Source organism: Triturus cristatus, chromosome 12, assembly GCF_964204655.1.
Source record: "Triturus cristatus chromosome 12, aTriCri1.1, whole genome shotgun sequence".
Taxonomy (NCBI): Eukaryota; Metazoa; Chordata; class Amphibia; order Caudata; family Salamandridae; genus Triturus; species Triturus cristatus.
This window is the reverse complement of record NC_140595.1, coordinates 183,968,555-183,993,223: the sequence shown is the minus strand read 5'-3', so window position 1 is coordinate 183,993,223 and position 24,669 is coordinate 183,968,555.

Sequence of the window (24,669 nt, the reverse complement as noted above, 5' to 3'; positions counted from 1 at the left end):
AACATTTGGAGGCCTTTATTGTTCAATCAAAAATGCCCAATTTTTGACGAAAGAGATAACCACCCCCCCTTACGACATGCTTCAGAAACTAAAAAAATGGTCCGTTTTCAAATGTTGCGTCTTTGAACTAAAATTCACATTTGTACGTGGATAATCACTTTTAGAGATAAAATGAGATGTTTAAAGTGATTTTCATGCTTCCAGGGGCCCTGAACGCAAGATTTGTGGAATGGGTAAACGTGAATGAAAATGGCCAATTTACTCACTCTGAGGCCTTAAAAAGTGTTTCTCCACCACTGGAAGTGAATTAAATAACATTTTTAGGGCTTTATTGTTCAATCAAAAATGCCCAATTTTTGACAAAAGAGATAACCACCCCCCCTTACGACATGCTTCAGAAACTAAAAAAATGGTCCGTTTTCAAATGTTGCGTCTTTGAACTAAAATTCACATTTGTACGTGGATAATCACTTTTAGAGATAAAATGAGATGTTTAAAGTGATTTTCATGCTTCCAGGGGCCCTGAACACAAAATTTGTGGAATGGGTAAACGTGAATGAAAATGTCCAATTTACTCACTCTGAGGCCTTAAAAAGTGTTTCTTCACCACTGGAAGTGAATTAAATAACATTTTTAGGCCTTCATTGTTCAATCAAAAATGCCCAATTTTTGACAAAAGAGATAACCACCCCCCCTTACGCCATGCTTCAGAAACTAAAAAAATGGTCCGTTTTCAAATGCTGCGTCTTTGAACTAAAATTCACATTTGTTCGTGGATAATCACTTTTAGAGATAAAATGAGATGTTTAAAGTGATTTTCATGCTTCCAGGGGCCCTGAACGCAAAATTTGTGGAATGGGTAAACGTGAATGAAAATGGCCAATTTACTCACTCTGAGGCCTTAAAAAGTGTTTATCCACCTCGGGAAGTGAAATAAATAACATTTGGAGGCCTTTATTGTTCAATCAAAAATGCCCAATTTTTGACGAAAGAGATAACCACCCCCCCTTACGACATGCTTCAGAAACTAAAAATATGGTCCGTTTTCAAATGTTGCGTCTTTGAACTAAAATTCACATTTGTACGTGGATAATCACTTTTAGAGATAAAATGAGATGTTTAAAGTGATTTTCATGCTTCCAGGGGCCCTGAACGCAAAATTTGTGGAATGGGTAAACGTGAATGAAAATGGCCAATTTACTCACTCTGAGGCCTTAAAAAGTGTTTCTCCACCACGGGAAGTGAATTAAATAACATTTTTAGGCCTTTATTGTTCAATCAAAAATGCCCAATTTTTGACAAAAGAGATAACCACCCCCCCTTACGACATGCTTCAGAAACTAAAAAAATTGGTCCGTTTTCAAATGTTGCGTCTTTGAACTAAAATTCACATTTGTACGAGGATAATCACTTTTAGAGATAAAATGAGATGTTTAAAGTGATTTTCATGCTTCCAGGGGCCCTGAACGCAAGATTTGTGGAATGGGTAAACGTGAATGAAAATGTCCAATTTACTCACTCTGAGGCCTTAAAAAGTGTTTCTTCACCACTGGAAGTGAATTAAATAACATTTTTAGGCCTTCATTGTTCAATCAAAAATGCCCAATTTTTGACAAAAGAGATAACCACCCCCCCTTACGCCATGCTTCAGAAACTAAAAAAATGGTCCGTTTTCAAATGCTGCGTCTTTGAACTAAAATTCACATTTGTTCGTGGATAATCACTTTTAGAGATAAAATGAGATGTTTAAAGTGATTTTCATGCTTCCAGGGGCCCTGAACGCAAAATTTGTGGAATGGGTAAACGTGAATGAAAATGGCCAATTTACTCACTCTGAGGCCTTAAAAAGTGTTTATCCACCTCGGGAAGTGAAATAAATAACATTTGGAGGCCTTTATTGTTCAATCAAAAATGCCCAATTTTTGACGAAAGAGATAACCACCCCCCCTTACGACATGCTTCAGAAACTAAAAAAATGGTCCGTTTTCAAATGTTGCGTCTTTGAACTAAAATTCACATTTGTACGTGGATAATCACTTTTAGAGATAAAATGAGATGTTTAAAGTGATTTTCATGCTTCCAGGGGCCCTGAACGCAAGATTTGTGGAATGGGTAAACGTGAATGAAAATGGCCAATTTACTCACTCTGAGGCCTTAAAAAGTGTTTCTCCACCACTGGAAGTGAATTAAATAACATTTTTAGGCCTTTATTGTTCAATCAAAAATGCCCAATTTTTGACAAAAGAGATAACCACCCCCCCTTACGCCATGCTTTAGAAACTAAAAAAATGGTCAGTTTTCAAATGTTGCATCTTTGAACTAAAATTCACATTTGTTCGTGGATAATCACTTTTAGAGATAAAATGAGATGTTTAAAGTGATTTTCATGCTTCCAGGGGCCCTGAACGCAAAATTTGTGGAATGGGTAAACGTGAATGAAAATGGCCAATTTACTCACTCTGAGGCCTTAAAAAGTGTTTCTCCACCACGGGAAGTGAAATAAATAACATTTGTAGGCCTTTATTGTTCAATCAAAAATGCTCAATTTTTGACGAAAGAGATAACCACCCCCCCTTACGACATGCTTCAGAAACTAAAAAAATGGTCCGTTTTCAAATGTTGCGTCTTTGAACTAAAATTCACATTTGTACGTGGATAATCACTTTTAGAGATAAAATGAGATGTTTAAAGTGATTTTCATGCTTCCAGGGGATATGAACGCAAAATTTGTGGAATGGGTAAACGTGAATGAAAAGGGCCAATTTACTCACCCTGAGGCCTTAAAAAGTGTTTCTCCACCATGGGAAGTGAAATAAATAACATTTGGAGGCCTTTATTGTTCAATCAAAAATGCCCAATTTTTGACGAAAGAGATAACCACCCCCCTTACGACATGCTTCAGAAACTAAAAAAATGGTCTGTTTTCAAATATTGCGTCTTTGAACTAAAATTCACATTTGTTCGTGGATAATCACTTTTAGAGATAAAATGAGATGTTTAAAGTGATTTTCATGCTTCAAGGGGCCCTGAACGCAAAATTTGTGGAATGGGTAAACGTGAATGAAAATGGCCAATTTACTCACTCTGAGGCCTTAAAAAGTGTTTCTCCACCACCGGAAGTGAAATAAATAACATTTGTAGGCCTTTATTGTTCAATCAAAAATGCTCAATTTTTGACAAAAGAGATAACCACCCCCCCTTACGACATGCTTCAGAAACGAAAAAAATTGGTCCGTTTTCAAATGTTGCGTCTTTGAACTAAAATTCACATTTGTACGAGGATAATCACTTTTAGAGATAAAATGAGATGTTTAAAGTGATTTTCATGCTTCCAGGGGCCCTGAACGCAAGATTTGTGGAATAGGTAAACGTGAATGAAAATGTCCAATTTACTCACTCTGAGGCCTTAAAAAGTGTTTCTTCACCACTGGAAGTGAATTAAATAACATTTTTAGGCCTTCATTGTTCAATCAAAAATGCCCAATTTTGACAAAAGAGATAACCACCCCCCCTTACGCCATGCTTCAGAAACTAAAAAAATGGTCCGTTTTCAAATGTTGCGTCTTTGAACTAAAATTCACATTTGTTCGTGGATAATCACTTTTAGAGATAAAATGAGATGTTTAAAGTGATTTTCATGCTTCCAGGGGCCCTGAACGCAAAATTTGTGGAATGGGTAAACGTGAATGAAAATGGCCAATTTACTCACTCTGAGGCCTTAAAAAGTGTTTAATCACCTCGGGAAGTGAAATAAATAACATTTGGAGGCCTTTATTGTTCAATCAAAAATGCCCAATTTTTGACGAAAGAGATAACCACCCCCCCTTACGACATGCTTCAGAAACTAAAAAAATGGTCCGTTTTCAAATGTTGCGTCTTTGAACTAAAATTCACATTTGTACGTGGATAATCACTTTTAGAGATAAAATGAGATGTTTAAAGTGATTTTCATGCTTCCAGGGGATATGAACGCAAAATTTGTGGAATGGGTAAACGTGAATGAAAATGGCCAATTTACGTACTCTGAGGCCTTAAAAAGTGTTTCTCCACCACGGGAAGTGAAATAAATAGCATTTGGAGGCCTTTATTGTTCAATCAAAAATGCCTGATTTTTGACGAAAGAGATAACCACCCCCCCTTACGACATGCTCCAGAAACTAAAAAAATGGTCCATTTTGAAATGTTGCGTCTTTGAACTAACATTCACATTTGTACGTGGATAATCACTTTTAGAGATAAAATGAGATGTTTAAAGTGATTTTCATGCTTCCAGGGGCCCTGAACGCAAAATTTGTGGAATGGGTAAACGTGAATGAAAATGGCCAATTTACTCACTCTGAGGCCTTAAAAAGTGTTTCTCCACCACGGGAAGTGAAATAAATAACATTTGGAGGCCTTTATTGTTCAATCAAAAATGCCCAATTTTTGACGAAAGAGATAACCACCCCCCCTTACGACATGCTTCAGAAACTAAAAAAAGGTCCGTTTTCAAATGTTGCGTCTTTGAACTAAAATTCACATTTGTACGTGGATAATCACTTTTAGAGATAAAATGAGATGTTTAAAGTGAGTTGCATGCTTCCAGCGGCCCTGAACGCAAGATTTGTGGAATGGGTAAACGTGAATGAAAATGGCCAATTTACTCACTCTGAGGCCTTAAAAAGTGTTTCTCCACCACGGGAAGTGAAATAAATAACATTTGGAGGCCTTTATTGTTCAATCAAAAATGCCCAATTTTCGACGAAAGAGATAACCACCCCCCCTTACGACATGCTTCAGAAACTAAAAAAATGGTCTGTTTTCAAATGTTGCGTCTTTGAACTAAAATTCACATTTGTACGTGGATAATCACTTTTAGAGATAAAATGAGATGTTTAAAGTGATTTTCATGCTTCCAGGGGATATGAACGCAAAATTTGTGGAATGGGGAAACGTAAATGAAAATGGCCAATTTACTTACTCTGAGGCCTTAAAAAGTGTTTCTCCACCACGGGAAGTGAAATAAATAGCATTTGGAGGCCTTTATTGTTCAATCAAAAATGCCTGATTTTTGACGAAAGAGATAACCACCCCCCTTACGACATGCTCCAGAAACTAAAAAAAATGGTCCATTTTGAAATGTTGCGTCTTTGAACTAACATTCACATTTGTACGTGGATAATCACTTTTAGATATAAAATGTGATGTTTACAGAGATTTTCATGACTCCAGGGGCCTGAACGCAAGATTTGTGGAATGGGTAAACCTGAATGAAAATGGCCAATTTACGCACTCTGAGGCCTTAAAAAGAGTTTCTCCACCACGGGAAGTGAATTAAATAACATTTTTAGGCCTTTATTGTTCAATCAAAAATGCCCAATTTTTGACAAAAGAGATCACCAACCCCCTTACGACATGCTTCAGAAACTAAAAAAATGGTCCGTTTTCAAATGTTGCGTCTTTGAACTAAAATTCACATTTGTACATGGATAATCACTTTTAGAGATAAAATGAGATGTTTAAAGTGATTTTCATGCTTCCAGGGGCCCTGAACGCAAGATTTGTGGAATGGGTAAACGTGAATGAAAATGGCCAATTTACTCACTCTGAGGCCTTAAAAAGTGTTTCTTCACCACTGGAAGTGAATTAAATAACATTTTTAGGCCTTCATTGTTCAATCAAAAATGCCCAATTTTGACAAAAGAGATAACCACCCCCCCTTACGCCATGCTTCAGAAACTAAAAAAATGGTCCGTTTTCAAATGTTGCGTCTTTGAACTAAAATTCACATTTGTTCGTGGATAATCACTTTTAGAGATAAAATGAGATGTTTAAAGTGATTTTCATGCTTCCAGGGGCCCTGAACGCAAAATTTGTGGAATGGGTAAACGTGAATGAAAATGGCCAATTTACTCACTCTGAGGCCTTAAAAAGTGTTTAATCACCTCGGGAAGTGAAATAAATAACATTTGGAGGCCTTTATTGTTCAATCAAAAATGCCCAATTTTTGACAAAAGAGATAACCACCCCCCCTTACGACATGCTTCAGAAACTAAAAAAATTGGTCCGTTTTCAAATGTTGCGTCTTTGAACTAAAATTCACATTTGTACGAGGATAATCACTTTTAGAGATAAAATGAGATGTTTAAAGTGATTTTCATGCTTCCAGGGGCCCTGAACGCAAGATTTGTGGAATGGGTAAACGTGAATGAAAATGTCCAATTTACTCACTCTGAGGCCTTAAAAAGTGTTTCTTCACCACTGGAAGTGAATTAAATAACATTTTTAGGCCTTCATTGTTCAATCAAAAATGCCCAATTTTGACAAAAGAGATAACCACCCCCCCTTACGCCATGCTTCAGAAACTAAAAAAATGGTCCGTTTTCAAATGTTGCGTCTTTGAACTAAAATTCACATTTGTTCGTGGATAATCACTTTTAGAGACAAAATGAGATGTTTAAAGTGATTTTCATGCTTCAAGGGGCCCTGAACGCACAATTTGTGGATTGGGTAAACGTGAATGAAAATGGCCAATTTACTCACTCTGAGGCCTTAAAAAGTGTTTCTCCACCACGGGAAGTGAAATAAATAGCATTTGGAGGCCTTTATTGTTCAATCAAAAATGCAAAATATTTTGACGAAAGAGATAACCACCCTCCCTTACGACATGCTCCAGAAACTAAAAAAATTGTCCATTTTGAAATGTTGCGTCTTTGAACTAACATTCACATTTGTACGTGGATAATCACTTTTAGAGATAAAATGTGATGTTTACAGAGATTTTCATGACTCCAGGGGCCCTGAACGCAAGATTTGTGGAATGGGTAAACCTGAATGAAAATGGCCAATTTGCTCACTCTGAGGCCTTAAAAAGAGTTTCTCCACCACGGGAAGTGAATTAAATAACATTTTTAGGCCTTTATTGTTCAATCAAAAATGCCCAATTTTTGACAAAAGAGATAACCAACCCCCTTACGACATGCTTCAGAAACTAAAAAAATGGTCCGTTTTCAAATGTTGCGTCGATGAACTAAAATTCACATTTGTACATGGATAATCACTTTTAGAGATAAAATGAGATGTTTAAAGTGATTTTCATGCTTCCAGGGGCCCTGAACGCAAGATTTGTGGAATGGGTAAACGTGAATGAAAATGGCCAATTTACTCACTCTGAGGCTTTAAAAAGTGTTTCTCCACCACTGGAAGTGAATTAAATAACATTTTTAGGCCTTTATTGTTCAAGCAAAAATGCCCAATTTTTGACAAAAGAGATAACTACCCCCCCTTACGCCATGCTTCAGAAACTAAAAAAATGGTCCGTTTTCAAATGTTGCGTCTTTGAACTAAAATTCACATTTGTTCGTGGATAATCACTTTTAGAGATAAAATTAGATGTTTAAAGTGATTTTCATGCTTCCAGGGGCCCTGAACGCAAAATTTGTGGAATGGGTAAACGTGAATGAAAATGGCCAATTTACTCACTCTGAGGCCTTAAAAAGTGTTTCTCCACCACGGGAAGTGAATTAAATTACATTTTTAGGCCTTTATTGTTCAATCAAAAATGCCCAATTTTTGACAAAAGAGATAACCACCCCCCCTTACGACATGCTTCAGAAACTAAAAAAAAATGGTCCGTTTTCAAATGTTGCGTCTTTGAACTAAAATTCACATTTGTACGTGGATAATCACTTTTAGAGATAAAATGAGACGTTTAAAGTGATTTTCATGCTTCCAGGGGATATGAACGCAAAATTTGTAGAATGGGTAATCGTGAATGAAAAGGGGCAATTTACTCACTCTGAGGCCTTAAAAAGTGTTTCTCCACCACGGGAAGTGAATTCAATAACATTTTTAGGCCTTTATTGTTCAATCAAAAATGCCCAATTTTTGACAAAAGAGATAACCACCCCCCCTTACGACATGCTTCAGAAACAAAAAAAATGGTCCGTTTTCAAATGTTGCGTCTTTGAACTAAAATTCACATTTGTACGAGGATAATCACTTTTAGAGATAAAATGAGATGTTTAAAGTGATTTTCATGCTTCCAGGGACCCTGAACGCAAAATTTGTGGAATGGGTAAACGTGAATGAAAATGGCCAATTTACTCACTCTGAGGCCTTAAAAAGTGTTTATCCACCACGGGAAGTGAATTAAATTACATTTTTAGGCCTTTATTGTTCAATCAAAAATGCCCAATTTTTGACAACAGAGATAACCACCCCCCCTTACGACATGCTTCAGAAACTAAAAAAAGGTCCGTTTTCAAATGTTGCGTCTTTGAACTAAAATTCACATTTGTACGTGGATAATCACTTTTAGAGATAAAATGAGATGTTTAAAGTGTTTTTCATGCTTCCAGGGGCCCTGAACGCAAGATTTGTGGAATGGGTAAACGTGAATGAAAATGGCCAATTTACTCACTCTGAGGACTTAAAAAGTGTTTCTCCACCACGGGAAGTGAAATAAATAACATTTGGAGGACTTTATTGTTCAATCAAAAATGCCTGATTTTTGACGAAAGAGATAACCACCCCCCCTTACGACATGCTCCAGAAACTAAAAAAATGTGCCGTTTTCAAATGTTGCGTCTTTGAACTAAAATTCACATTTGTACGTGGATAATCACTTTTAGAGATAAAATGAGATGTTTAAAGTGATTTTCATTCTTCCAGGGGCCCTGAACGCAAAATTTGTGGAATGGGTAAACGTGAATGAAAATGGCCAATTTACTCACTCTGAGGCCTTAAAAAGTGTTTCTCCACCACGGGAAGTGAATTAAATAACATTTTTAGGCCTTTATTGTTCAATCAAAAATGCCCAATTTTTGACAAAAGAGATAACCACCCCCCCTTACGACATGCTTCAGAAACAAAAAAAATGGTCCGTTTTCAAATGTTGCGTCTTTGAACTAAAATTCACATTTGTACGAGGATAATCACTTTTAGAGATAAAATGAGATGTTTAAAGTGATTTTCATGCTTCCAGGGGCCCTGAACGCAAAATTTGTGGAATGGGTAAACGTGAATGAAAATGGCCAATTTACTCACTCTGAGGCCTTAAAAAGTGTTTATCCACCACAGGAAGTGAATTAAATTACATTTTTAGGCCTTTATTGTTCAATCAAAAATGCCCAATTTTTGACAAAAGAGATAACCACCCCCCCTTACGACATGCTTCAGAAACTAAAAAAATGGTCCGTTTTCAAATGTTGCGTCTTTGAACTAAAATTCACATTTGTACGTGGATAATCACTTTTAGAGATAAAATGAGATGTTTAAAGTGATTTTCATGCTTCCAGGGGATATGAACGCAAAATTTGTGGAATGGGTAAACGTGAATGAAAATGGCCAATTTACTTACTCTGAGGCCTTAAAAAGTGTTTCTCCACCACAGGAAGTGAAATAAATAGCATTTGGAGGCCTTTATTGTTCAATCAAAAATGCCTGATTTTTGACGAAAGAGATAACCACCCCCCCTTACGACATGCTCCAGAAACTAAAAAAATGGTCCATTTTGAAATGTTGCGTCTTTGAACTAACATTCACATTTGTACGTGGATAATCACTTTTAGAGATAAAATGTGATGTTTACAGAGATTTTCATGACTCCAGGGGCCCTGAACGCAAGATTTGTGGAATGGGTAAACCTGAATGAAAATGGCCAATTTACTCACTCTGAGGCCTTAAAAAGAGTTTCTCCACCACGGGAAGTGAATTAAATAACATTTTTAGGCCTTTATTGTTCAATCAAAAATGCCCAATTTTTGACAAAAGAGATAACCAACCCCCTTACGACATGCTTCAGAAACTAAAAAAATGGTCCGTTTTCAAATGTTGCGTCTTTGAACTAAAATTCACATTTGTACATGGAAAATCACTTTTAGAGATAAAATGAGATGTTTAAAGTGATTTTCATGCTTCCAGGGGCCCTGAACGCAAGATTTGTGGAATGGGTAAACGTGAATGAAAATGGCCAATTTACTCACTCTGAGGGCTTAAAAAGTGTTTCTCCACCACGGGAAGTGAATTAAATTACATTTTTAGGCCTTTATTGTTCAATCAAAAATTCCCAATTTTTGACAAAAGAGATAACCACCCCCCCTTACGACATGCTTCAGAAACTAAAAAAATGGTCCGTTTTCAAATGTTGCGTCTTTGAACTAAAATTCACATTTGTATGTGGATAATCACTTTTTGAGATAAAATGAGATGTTTAAAGTGATTTTCATGCTTCCAGGGGCCCTGAACGCAAAATTTGTGGAATGGGTAAACGTGAATGATAATGGCCAATTTACTCACTCTGAGGCTTTAAAAAGTGTTTCTCCACCACGGGAAGTGAATTAAATAACATTTTTAGGCCTTTATTGTTCAATCAAAAATACCCAATTTTTGACAAAAGAGATAACCACATCCCCTTACGACATGCTTCAGAAACTAAAAAAATGGTCCGTTGTCAAATGTTGCGTCTTTGAACTAAAATTCACATTTGTATGTGGATAATCACTTTTAGAGATAAAATGAGATGTTTAAAGTGATTTTCATGCTACCAGGGGCCCTGAACGCAAGATTTGTGGAATGGGTAAACGTGAATGAAAATGGCCAATTTACTCACTCTGAGGCCTTAAAAAGTGTTTATCCACCTCGGGAAGTGAAATAAATAACATTTGGAGGCCTTTATTGTTCAATCAAAAATGCCAAATTTTTGACGAAAGAGATAACCACCCCCCCGTACGACATGCTTCAGAAACTAAAAAAATGGTCCGTTTTCAAATGTTGCGTCTTTGAACTAAAATTCACATTTGTACGTGGATAATCACTTTTAGAGATAAAATGAGATGTTTAAAGTGATTTTCATGCTTCCAGGGGATATGAACGCAAAATTTGTGGAATGGGTAAACGTGAATGAAAAGGGCCAATTTACTCACTCTGAGGCCTTAAAAAGTGTTTCTCCACCACGGGAAGTGAAATAAATAACATTTGGAGGCCTTTATTGTTCAATCAAAAATGCCCAATTTTTGACGAAAGAGATAACCACCCCCCCTTACGACATGCTTCAGAAACTAAAAAAATGGTCTGTTTTCAAATGTTGCGTCTTTGAACTAAAATTCACATTTGTACGTGGATAATCACTTTTAGAGATAAAATGAGATGTTTAAAGTGATTTTCATGCTTCCAGGGGCCCTGAACGCAAGATTTGTGGAATGGGTAAACGTGAATGAAAATGGCCAATTTACTCACTCTGAGGCCTTAAAAAGTGTTTCTCCACCTCGGGAAGTGAAATAAATAACATTTGGAGGCCTTTATTGTTCAATCAAAAATGCCCAATTTTTGACGAAAGAGATAACCACCCCCCCTTACGACATGCTTCAGAAACTAAAAAAATGGTCCGTTTTCAAATGTTGCGTCTTTGAACTAAAATTCACATTTGTACGTGGATAATCACTTTTAGAGATAAAATGAGATGTTTAAAGTGATTTTCATGCTTCCAGGGGCCCTGAACGCAAGATTTGTGGAATGGGTAAACGTGAATGAAAATGGCCAATTTACTCACTCTGAGGCCTTAAAAAGTGTTTATCCACCTCGGGAAGTGAAATAAATAACATTTGGAGGCCTTTATTGTTCAATCAAAAATGCCCAATTTTTGACAAAAGAGATAACCACCCCCCCTTACGCCATGCTTCAGAAACTAAAAAAATGGTCCGTTTTCAAATATTGCGTCTTTGAACTAAAATTCACATTTGTTCGTGGATAATCACTTTTAGAGATAAAATGAGATGTTTAAAGTGATTTTCATGCTTCCAGGGGCCCTGAATGCAAAATTTGTGGAATGGGTAAACGTGAATGAAAATGGCCAATTTACTCACTCTGAGGCCTTAAAAAGTGTTTCTCCACCACGGGAAGTGAAATAAATACCATTTGGAGGCCTTTATTGTTCAATCAAAAATGCCCAATTTTTGGCGAAAGAGATAACCACCCCCCCTTACGACATGCTTCAGAAACTAAAAAAATGGTCCGTTTTCAAATGTTGCGTCGATGAACTAAAATTCACATTTGTACATGGATAATCACTTTTAGAGATAAAATGAGATGTTTAAAGTGATTTTCATGCTTCCAGGGGCCCTGAACGCAAGATTTGTGGAATGGGTAAACGTGAATGAAAATGGCCAATTTACTCACTCTGAGGCTTTAAAAAGTGTTTCTCCACCACTGGAAGTGAATTAAATAACATTTTTAGGCCTTTATTGTTCAAGCAAAAATGCCCAATTTTTGACAAAAGAGATAACTACCCCCCCTTACGCCATGCTTCAGAAACTAAAAAAATGGTCCGTTTTCAAATGTTGCGTCTTTGAACTAAAATTCACATTTGTTCGTGGATAATCACTTTTAGAGATAAAATTAGATGTTTAAAGTGATTTTCATGCTTCCAGGGGCCCTGAACGCAAAATTTGTGGAATGGGTAAACGTGAATGAAAATGGCCAATTTACTCACTCTGAGGCCTTAAAAAGTGTTTCTCCACCACGGGAAGTGAATTAAATTACATTTTTAGGCCTTTATTGTTCAATCAAAAATGCCCAATTTTTGACAAAAGAGATAACCACCCCCCCTTACGACATGCTTCAGAAACTAAAAAAAAATGGTCCGTTTTCAAATGTTGCGTCTTTGAACTAAAATTCACATTTGTACGTGGATAATCACTTTTAGAGATAAAATGAGACGTTTAAAGTGATTTTCATGCTTCCAGGGGATATGAACGCAAAATTTGTAGAATGGGTAATCGTGAATGAAAAGGGCCAATTTACTCACTCTGAGGCCTTAAAAAGTGTTTCTCCACCACGGGAAGTGAATTAAATAACATTTTTAGGCCTTTATTGTTCAATCAAAAATGCCCAATTTTTGACAAAAGAGATAACCACCCCCCCTTACGACATGCTTCAGAAACAAAAAAAATGGTCCGTTTTCAAATGTTGCGTCTTTGAACTAAAATTCACATTTGTACGAGGATAATCACTTTTAGAGATAAAATGAGATGTTTAAAGTGATTTTCATGCTTCCAGGGGCCCTGAACGCAAAATTTGTGGAATGGGTAAACGTGAATGAAAATGGCCAATTTACTCACTCTGAGGCCTTAAAAAGTGTTTATCCACCACGGGAAGTGAATTAAATTACATTTTTAGGCCTTTATTGTTCAATCAAAAATGCCCAATTTTTGACAACAGAGATAACCACCCCCCCTTACGACATGCTTCAGAAACTAAAAAAAGGTCTGTTTTCAAATGTTGCGTCTTTGAACTAAAATTCACATTTGTACGTGGATAATCACTTTTAGAGATAAAATGAGATGTTTAAAGTGTTTTTCATGCTTCCAGGGGCCCTGAACGCAAGATTTGTGGAATGGGTAAACGTGAATGAAAATGGCCAATTTACTCACTCTGAGGACTTAAAAAGTGTTTCTCCACCACGGGAAGTGAAATAAATAACATTTGGAGGCCTTTATTGTTCAATCAAAAATGCCTGATTTTTGACGAAAGAGATAACCACCCCCCCTTACGACATGCTCCAGAAACTAAAAAAATGTGCCGTTTTCAAATGTTGCGTCTTTGAACTAAAATTCACATTTGTACGTGGATAATCACTTTTAGAGATAAAATGAGATGTTTAAAGTGATTTTCATGCTTCCAGGGGCCCTGAACGCAAAATTTGTGGAATGGGTAAACGTGAATGAAAATGGCCAATTTACTCACTCTGAGGCCTTAAAAAGTGTTTCTCCACCACGGGAAGTGAATTAAATAACATTTTTAGGCCTTTATTGTTCAATCAAAAATGCCCAATTTTTGACAAAAGAGATAACCACCCCCCCTTACGACATGCTTCAGAAACAAAAAAAATGGTCCGTTTTCAAATGTTGCGTCTTTGAACTAAAATTCACATTTGTACGAGGATAATCACTTTTAGAGATAAAATGAGATGTTTAAAGTGATTTTCATGCTTCCAGGGAATATGAACGCAAAATTTGTGGAATGGGTAAACGTGAATGAAAATGGCCAATTTACTCACTCTGAGGCCTTAAAAAGTGTTTATCCACCACGGGAAGTGAATTAAATTACATTTTTAGGCCTTTATTGTTCAATCAAAAATGCCCAATTTTTGACAAAAGAGATAACCACCCCCCCTTACGACATGCTTCAGAAACTAAAAAAATGGTCCGTTTTCAAATGTTGCGTCTTTGAACTAAAATTCACATTTGTACGTGGATAATCACTTTTAGAGATAAAATGAGATGTTTAAAGTGATTTTCATGCTTCCAGGGGATATGAACTCAAAATTTGTGGAATGGGTAAACGTGAATGAAAATGGCCAATTTACTTACTCTGAGGCCTTAAAAAGTGTTTCTCCACCACGGGAAGTGAAATAAATAGCATTTGGAGGCCTTTATTGTTCAATCAAAAATGCCTGATTTTTGACGAAAGAGATAACCACCCCCCCTTACGACATGCTCCAGAAACTTAAAAAATGGTCCATTTTGAAATGTTGCGTCTTTGAACTAACATTCACATTTGTACGTGGATAATCACTTTTAGAGATAAAATGTGATGTTTAAAGTGATTTTCATGCTTCCAGGGGCCCTGAACGCAAAATTTGTGGAATGGGTAAACGTGAATGAAAATGGCCAATTTACTCACTCTGAGGCCTTAAAAAGTGTTTATCCACCACGGGAAGTGAATTAAATTACATTTTTAGGCCTTTATTGTTCAATCAAAAATGCCCAATTTTTGACAAAAGAGATAACCACCCCCCCTTACGACATGCTTCAGAAACTAAAAAAATGGTCCGTTTTCAAATGTTGCGTCTTTGAACTAAAATTCACATTTGTACGTGGATAATCACTTTTAGAGATAAAATGAGATGTTTAAAGTGATTTTCATGCTTCCAGGGGATATGAACGCAAAATTTGTGGAATGGGTAAACGTGAATGAAAATGGCCAATTTACTTACTCTGAGGCCTTAAAAAGTGTTTCTCCACCACGGGAAGTGAAATAAATAGCATTTGGAGGCCTTTATTGTTCAATCAAAAATGCCTGATTTTTGACGAAAGAGATAACCACCCCCCCTTACGACATGCTCCAGAAACTAAAAAAATGGTCCATTTTGAAATGTTGCGTCTTTGAACTAACATTCACATTTGTACGTGGATAATCACTTTTAGAGATAAAATGTGATGTTTACAGAGATTTTCATGACTCCAGGGGCCCTGAACGCAAGATTTGTGGAATGGGTAAACCTGAATGAAAATGGCCAATTTACTCACTCTGAGGCCTTAAAAAGAGTTTCTCCACCACGGGAAGTGAATTAAATAACATTTTTAGGCCTTTATTGTTCAATCAAAAATGCCCAATTTTTGACAAAAGAGATAACCAACCCCCTTACGACATGCTTCAGAAACTAAAAAAATGGTCCGTTTTCAAATGTTGCGTCTTTGAACTAAAATTCACATTTGTACATGGATAATCACTTTTAGAGATAAAATGAGATGTTTAAAGTGATTTTCATGCTTCCAGGGGCCCTGAACGCAAGATTTGTGGAATGGGTAAACGTGAATGAAAATGGCCAATTTACTCACTCTGAGGGCTTAAAAAGTGTTTCTCCACCACGGGAAGTGAATTAAATTACATTTTTAGGCCTTTATTGTTCAATCAAAAATTCCCAATTTTTGACAAAAGAGAAAACCACCCCCCCTTACGACATGCTTCAGAAACTAAAAAAATGGTCCGTTTTCAAATGTTGCGTCTTTGAACTAAAATTCACATTTGTATGTGGATAATCACTTTTTGAGATAAAATGAGATGTTTAAAGTGATTTTCATGCTTCCAGGGGCCCTGAACGCAAAATTTGTGGAATGGGTAAACGTGAATGATAATGGCCAATTTACTCACTCTGAGGCTTTAAAAAGTGTTTCTCCACCACGGGAAGTGAATTAAATAACATTTTTAGGCCTTTATTGTTCAATCAAAAATACCCAATTTTTGACAAAAGAGATAACCACCCCCCCTTACGACATGCTTCAGAAACTAAAAAAATGGTCCGTTGTCAAATGTTGCGTCTTTGAACTAAAATTCACATTTGTACGTGGATAATCACTTTTAGAGATAAAATGAGATGTTTAAAGTGATTTTCATGCTTCCAGGGGCCCTGAACGCAAGATTTGTGGAATGGGTAAACGTGAATGAAAATGGCCAATTTACTCACTCTGAGGCCTTAAAAAGTGTTTCTCCACCTCGGGAAGTGAAATAAATAACATTTGGAGGCCTTTATTGTTCAATCAAAAATGCCCAATTTTTGACGAAAGAGATAACCACCCCCCCTTACGACATGCTTCAGAAACTAAAAAAATGGTCCGTTTTCAAATGTTGCGTCTTTGAACTAAAATTCACATTTGTACGTGGATAATCACTTTTAGAGATAAAATGAGATGTTTAAAGTGATTTTCATGCTTCCAGGGGCCCTGAACGCAAGATTTGTGGAATGGGTAAACGTGAATGAAAATGGCCAATTTACTCACTCTGAGGCCTAAAAAGTGTTTATCCACCTCGGGAAGTGAAATAAATAACATTTGGAGGCCTTTATTGTTCAATCAAAAATGCCCAATTTTTGGCGAAAGAGATAACCACCCCCCCTTACGACATGCTTCAGAAACTAAAAAAATGGTCCGTTTTCAAATGTTGCGTCTTTGAACTAAAATTCACATTTGTACGTGGATAATCACTTTTAAAGATAAAATGAGATGTTTAAAGTGATTTTCATGCTTCCAGGGGCCCTGAACGCAAGATTTGTGGAATGGGTAAACGTGAATGAAAATGGCCAATTTACTCACTCTGAGGCCTTAAAAAGTGTTTCTCCACCACGGGAAGTGAATTAAATTACATTTTTAGGCCTTTATTGTTCAATCAAAAATGCCCAATTTTTGACAAAAGAGATAACCACCCCCCCTTACGACATGCTTCAGAAACTAAAAAAATGGTCCGTTTTCAAATGTTGCATCTTTGAACTAAAATTCACATTTGTACGTGGATAATCACTTTTAGAGATAAAATGAGATGTTTAAAGTGATTTTCATGCTTCCAGGGGCCCTGAACACAAAATTTGTGGAATGGGTAAACGTGAATGAAAATGGCCAATTTACTCACTCTGAGGCCTTAAAAAGTGTTTCTCCACCTCGGGAAGTGAAATAAATAACATTTGGAGGCCTTTATTGTTCAATCAAAAATGCCCAATTTTTGACGAAAGAGATAACCACCCCCCCTTACGACATGCTTCAGAAACTAAAAAAATGGTCCGTTTTCAAATGTTGCGTCTTTGAACTAAAATTCACATTTGTACGTGGATAATCACTTTTAGAGATAAAATGAGATGTTTAAAGTGATTTTCATGCTTCCAGGGGCCCTGAACGCAAGATTTGTGGAATGGGTAAACGTGAATGAAAATGGCCAATTTACTCACTCTGAGGCCTTAAAAAGTGTTTATCCACCTCGGGAAGTGAAATAAATAACATTTGGAGGCCTTTATTGTTCAATCAAAAATGCCCAATTTTTGACAAAAGAGATAACCACCCCCCCTTACGCCATGCTTCAGAAACTAAAAAAATGGTCCGTTTTCAAATATTGCGTCTTTGAACTAAAATTCACATTTGTTCGTGGATAATCACTTTTAGAGATAAAATGAGATGTTTAAAGTGATTTTCATGCTTCCAGGGGCCCTGAATGCAAAATTTGTGGAATGGGTAAACGTGAATGAAAATGGCCAATTTACTCACTCTGAGGCCTTAAAAAGTGTTTCTCCACCACGGGAAGTGAAATAAATAACATTTGGAGGCCTTTATTGTTCAATCAAAAATGCCCAATTTTTGGCGAAAGAGATAACCACCCCCCCTTACGACATGCTTCAGAAACTAAAAAAATGGTCCGTTTTCAAATGTTGCGTCTTTGAACTAAAATTCACATTTGTACGTGGATAATCACTTTTAAAGATAAAATGAGATGTTTAAAGTGATTTTCATGCTTCCAGGGGCCCTGAACGCAAGATTTGTGGAATGGGTAAACGTGAATGAAAATGGCCAATTTACTCACTCTGAGGCCTTAAAAAGTGTTTCTCCACCACGGGAAGTGAATTAAATTACATTTTTAGGCCTTTATTGTTCAATCAAAAATGCCCAATTTTTGACAAAAGAGATAACCACCCCCCCTTACGACATGCTTCAGAAACTAAAAAAATGGTCCGTTTTCAAATGTTGCATCTTTGAACTAAAATTCACATTTGTACGTGGATAATCACTTTTAGAGATAAAATGAGATGTTTAAAGTGATTTTCATGCTTCCAGGGGCCCTGAACACAAAATTTGTGGAATGGGTAAACGTGAATGAAAATGGCCAATTTACTCACTCTGAGGCCTTAAAAAGTGTTTCTCCACCACGGGAAGTGAAATAAATAACATTTAGAGGCCTTTATTGTTCAATCAAAAATGCCCAATTTTTGACGAAAGAGATAACCACCCCCCCTTACGACATGCTTCAGAAACTAAAAAAATGGTCCGTTTTCAAATGTTGCGTCTTTGAACTAAAATTCACATTTGTACGTGGATAATCACTTTTAGAGATAAAATGAGATGTTTAAAGTGATTTTCATGCTTCCAGGGGCCCTGAACGCTAAATTTGTGGAATGGGTAAACGTGAATGAAAATGGCCAATTTACTCACTCTGAGGCCTTAAAAAGTGTTTCTCCACCACGGGAAGTGAATTAAATAACATTTTTAGGCCTTTATTGTTCAATCAAAAATGCCCAATTTTTGACAAAAGAGATAACCACCCCCCCTTACGACATGCTTCAGAAACTAAAAAAATGGTCCGTTTTCAAATGTTGCGTCTTTGAACTAAAATTCACATTTGTACGTGGATAATCACTTTTAGAGATAAAATGAGATGTTTAAAGTGATTTTCATGCTTCCAGGGGATATGAACGCAAAATTTGTGGAATGGGTAAACGTGAATGAAAAGGGCCAATTTACTCACCCTGAGGCCTTAAAAAGTGTTTCTCCACCACGGGAAGTGAAATAAATAACATTTGGAGGCCTTTATTGTTCAATCAAAAATGCCCAATTTTTGACGAAAGAGATAACCACCCCCCCTTACGACATGCTTCAGAAACTAAAAAAATGGTCTGTTTTCAAATGTTGCGTCTTTGAACTAAAATTCACATTTGTACGTGGATAATCACTTTTAGAGATAAAATGAGATGTTTAAAGTGATTTTCATGCTTCCAGGGGCCCTGAACGCAAGATTTGTGGAATGGGTAAACATGAATGAAAATGGCCAATTTACTCACTCTGAGGCCTTAAAAAGTGTTTCTCCACCACGGGAAGTGAATTAAATAACATTTTTAGGCCTTTATTGTTCAATCAAAAATGCCCAATTTTTGACAAAAGAGATAACCACCCCCCCTTACGCCATGCTTCAGAAACTGAAAAAATGGTCCGTTTTCAAATGCTGCGTCTTTGAACTAAAATTCACATTTGTTCGTGGATAATCACTTTTAGAGATAAAATGAGATGTTTAAAGTGATTTTCATGCTTCCAGGGGCCCTGAACGCAAAATTTGTGGAATGGGTAAACGTGAATGAAAATGGCCAATTTACTCACTCTGAGGCCTTAAAAAGTGTTTATCCACCTCGGGAAGTGAAATAAATAACATTTGGAGGCCTTTATTGTTCAATCAAAAATGCCCAATTTTTGACGAAAGAGATAACCACCCCCCTTACGACATGCTTCAGAAACTAAAAAAATGGTCCGTTTTCAAATGTTGCGTCTTTGAACTAAAATTCACATTTGTACGTGGATAATCACTTTTAGAGATAAAATGAGATGTTTAAAGTGATTTTCATGCTTCCAGGGGATATGAACGCAAAATTTGTGGAATGGGTAAACGTGAATGAAAAGGGCCAATTTACTCACTCTGAGGCCTTAAAAAGTGTTTCTCCACCACGGGAAGTGAAATAAATAACATTTGGAGGCCTTTATTGTTCAATCAAAAATGCCTGATTTTTGACAAAAGAGATAACCACCCCCCCTTACGACATGCTCCAGAAACTAAAAAAATGTGCCGTTTTCAAATGTTGCGTCTTTGAACTAAAATTCACATTTGTTCGTGGATAATCACTTTTAGAGATAAAATGAGATGTTTAAAGTGATTTTCATGCTTCCAGGGGCCCTGAACGCAAAATTTGTGGAATGGGTAAACGTGAATGAAAATGGCCAATTTACTCACTCTGAGGCCTTAAAAAGTGTTTAATCACCTCGGGAAGTGAAATAAATAACATTTGGAGGCCTTTATTGTTCAATCAAAAATGCCCAATTTTTGACAAAAGAGATAACCACCCCCCCTTACGACATGCTTCAGAAACTAAAAAAATTGGTCCGTTTTCAAATGTTGCGTCTTTGAACTAAAATTCACATTTGTACGAGGATAATCACTTTTAGAGATAAAATGAGATGTTTAAAGTGATTTTCATGCTTCCAGGGGCCCTGAACGCAAGATTTGTGGAATGGGTAAACGTGAATGAAAATGTCCAATTTACTCACTCTGAGGCCTTAAAAAGTGTTTCTTCACCACTGGAAGTGAATTAAATAACATTTTTAGGCCTTCATTGTTCAATCAAAAATGCCCAATTTTGACAAAAGAGATAACCACCCCCCCTTACGCCATGCTTCAGAAACTAAAAAAATGGTCCGTTTTCAAATGTTGCGTCTTTGAACTAAAATTCACATTTGTTCGTGGATAATCACTTTTAGAGATAAAATGAGATGTTTAAAGTGATTTTCATGCTTCCAGGGGCCCTGAACGCAAAATTTGTGGAATGGGTAAACGTGAATGAAAATGGCCAATTTACTCACTCTGAGGCCTTAAAAAGTGTTTAATCACCTGGGGAAGTGAAATAAATAACATTTGGAGGCCTTTATTGTTCAAACAAAAATGCCCAATTTTTGACGAAAGAGATAACCACCCCCCCTTACGACATGCTTCAGAAACTAAAAAAATGGTCCGTTTTCAAATGCTGCGTCTTTGAACTAAAATTCACATTTGTTCGTGGATAATCACTTTTAGAGATAAAATGAGATGTTTAAAGTGATTTGCATGCTTCCAGGGGCCCTGAACGCAAGATTTGTGGAATGGGTAAACGTGAATGAAAATGGCCAATTTACTCACTCTGAGGCCTTAAAAAGTGTTTCTCCACCACGGGAAGTGAATTAAATTACATTTTTAGGCCTTTATTGTTCAATCAAAAATGCCCAATTTTTGACAAAAGAGATAACCACCCCCCCTTACGACATGCTTCAGAAACTAAAAAAATGGTCCGTTTTCAAATGTTGCATCTTTGAACTAAAATTCACATTTGTACGTGGATAATCACTTTTAGAGATAAAATGAGATGTTTAAAGTGATTTTCATGCTTCCAGGGGCCCTGAACACAAAATTTGTGGAATGGGTAAACGTGAATGAAAATGGCCAATTTACTCACTCTGAGGCCTTAAAAAGTGTTTCTCCACCACGGGAAGTGAAATAAATAACATTTGGAGGCCTTTATTGTTCAATCAAAAATGCCCAATTTTTGACGAAAGAGATAACCACCCCCCCTTACGACATGCTTCAGAAACTAAAAAAATGGTCCGTTTTCAAATGTTGCGTCTTTGAACTAAAATTCACATTTGTACGTGGATAATCACTTTTAGAGATAAAATGAGATGTTTAAAGTGATTTTCATGCTTCCAGGGGCCCTGAACGCTAAATTTGTGGAATGGGTAAACGTGAATGAAAATGGCCAATTTACTCACTCTGAGGCCTTAAAAAGTGTTTCTCCACCACGGGAAGTGAATTAAATAACATTTTTAGGCCTTTATTGTTCAATCAAAAATGCCCAATTTTTGACAAAAGAGATAACCACCCCCCCTTACGACATGCTTCAGAAACTAAAAAAATGGTCCGTTTTCAAATGTTGCGTCTTTGAACTAAAATTCACATTTGTATGTGGATAATCACTTTTAGAGATAAAATGAGATGTTTAAAGTGATTTTCATGCTTCCAGGGGATATGAACGCAAAATTTGTGGAATGGGTAAACGTGAATGAAAAGGGCCAATTTACTCACCCTGAGGCCTTAAAAAGTGTTTCTCCACCACGGGAAGTGAAATAAATAACATTTGGAGGCCTTTATTGTTCAATCAAAAATGCCCAATTTTTGACAAAAGAGATAACCACCCCCCCTTACGACATGCTTCAGAAACTAAAAAAATGGTCTGTTTTCAAATGTTGCGTCTTTGAACTAAAATTCACATTTGTACGTGGATAATCACTTTTAGAGATAAAATGAGATGTTTAAAGTGATTTTCATGCTTCCAGGGGCCCTGAACGCAAGATTTGTGGAATGGGTAAACGTGAATGAAAATGGCCAATTTACTCACTCTGAGGCCTTAAAAAGTGTTTCTCCACCACGGGAAGTGAATTAAATAACATTTTTAGGCCTTTATTGTTCAATCAAAAATGCCCAATTTTTGACAAAAGAGATAACCACCCCCCCTTACGCCATGCTTCAGAAACTGAAAAAATGGTCCGTTTTCAAATGCTGCGTCTTTGAACTAAAATTCACATTTGTTCGTGGATAATCACTTTTAGAGATAAAATGAGATGTTTAAAGTGATTTTCATCCTTCCAGGGGCCCTGAACGCAAAATTTGTGGAATGGGTAAACGTGAATGAAAATGGCCAATTTACTCACTCTGAGGCCTTAAAAAGTGTTTATCCACCTCGGGAAGTGAAATAAATAACATTTGGAGGCCTTTATTGTTCAATCAAAAATGCCCAATTTTTGACGAAAGAGATAACCACCCCTCCTTACGACATGCTTCAGAAACTAAAAAAATGGTCCGTTTTCAAATGTTGCGTCTTTGAACTAAAATTCACATTTGTACGTGGATAATCACTTTTAGAGATAAAATGAGATGTTTAAAGTGATTTTCATGCTTCCAGGGGATATGAACGCAAAATTTGTGGAATGGGTAAACGTGAATGAAAAGGGCCAATTTACTCACTCTGAGGCCTTAAAAAGTGTTTCTCCACCACGGGAAGTGAAATAAATAACATTTGGAGGCCTTTATTGCTCAATCAAAAATGCCTGATTTTTGACAAAAGAGATAACCACCCCCCTTACGACATGCTCCAGAAACTAAAAAAATGTGCCGTTTTCAAATGTTGCGTCTTTGAACTAAAATTCACATTTGTACGTGGATAATCACTTTTAGAGATCAAATGAGATGTTTAAAGTGATTTTCATGCTTCCAGGGGCCCTGAACGCAAAATTTGTGGAATGGGTAAACGTGAATGATAGTGGCCAATTTACTCACTCTGAGGCTTTAAAAAGTGTTTCTCCACCACGGGAAGTGAATTAAATAACATTTTTAGGCCTTTATTGTTCAATCAAAAATGCCCAATTTTTGACAAAAGAGATAACCACCCCCCCTTACGCCATGCTTCAGAAACTGAAAAAATGGTCCGTTTTCAAATGCTGCGTCTTTGAACTAAAATTCACATTTGTTCGTGGATAATCACTTTTAGAGATAAAATGAGATGTTTAAAGTGATTTTCATCCTTCCAGGGGCCCTGAACGCAAAATTTGTGGAATGGGTAAACGTGAATGAAAATGGCCAATTTACTCACTCTGAGGCCTTAAAAAGTGTTTCTCCACCACGGGAAGTGAATTAAATTACATTTTTAGGCCTTTATTGTTCAATCAAAAATGCCCAATTTTTGACAAAAGAGATAACCACCCCCCCTTACGACATGCTTCAGAAACTAATAAAATGGTCCGTTTTCAAATGTTGCATCTTTGAACTAAAATTCACATTTGTACGTGGATAATCACTTTTAGAGATAAAATGAGATGTTTAAAGTGATTTTCATGCTTCCAGGGGCCCTGAACACAAAATTTGTGGAATGGGTAAACGTGAATGAAAATGGCCAATTTACTCACTCTGAGGCCTTAAAAAGTGTTTCTCCACCACGGGAAGTGAAATAAATAACATTTGGAGGCCTTTATTGTTCAATCAAAAATGCCCAATTTTTGACGAAAGAGATAACCACCCCCCCTTACGACATGCTTCAGAAACTAAAAAAATGGTCCGTTTTCAAATGTTGCGTCTTTGAACTAAAATTCACATTTGTACGTGGATAATCACTTTTAGAGATAAAATGAGATGTTTAAAGTGATTTTCATGCTTCCAGGGGCCCTGAACGCTAAATTTGTGGAATGGGTAAACGTGAATGAAAATGGCCAATTTACTCACTCTGAGGCCTTAAAAAGTGTTTCTCCACCACGGGAAGTGAATTAAATAACATTTTTAGGCCTTTATTGTTCAATCAAAAATGCCCAATTTTTGACAAAAGAGATAACCACCCCCCCTTACGACATGCTTCAGAAACTAAAAAAATGGTCCGTTTTCAAATGTTGCGTCTTTGAACTAAAATTCACATTTGTACGTGGATAATCCCTTTTAGAGATAAAATGAGATGTTTAAAGTGATTTTCATGCTTCCAGGGGATATGAACGCAAAATTTGTGGAATGGGTAAACGTGAATGAAAAGGGCCAATTTAC